The sequence below is a fragment of the Penaeus monodon genome, chromosome 24 (genome assembly GCF_015228065.2).
Source record: "Penaeus monodon isolate SGIC_2016 chromosome 24, NSTDA_Pmon_1, whole genome shotgun sequence".
In the NCBI taxonomy this organism is placed as follows: Eukaryota; Metazoa; Arthropoda; class Malacostraca; order Decapoda; family Penaeidae; genus Penaeus; species Penaeus monodon.
The window spans coordinates 7,512,196-7,512,452 of NC_051409.1; positions in this window are offsets into that span (position 1 = coordinate 7,512,196).

Consider the following 257-nt stretch of genomic DNA (forward strand, 5'->3'; position numbering starts at 1 on the left):
GACAATTCAATTATGATTTCTCCAGACAGATTTAGTCGGGGACGTGCGTCATTGAATTGCAATTGAAAAATAAACAGAAAAGATTTACTGTATAGGCATATTAGAAAAAATATGAATAAAATATAGAACTGAAAGTAAATGATAATGAACTAAATCATATTCATATTTGTATTTAGGTGAATTGTTCGGATGTTTGCAATCATTTTAGTAGAGGGAAAAAAGCCTTTCATTTAGTGTGAAATGAATGAAATATTTAA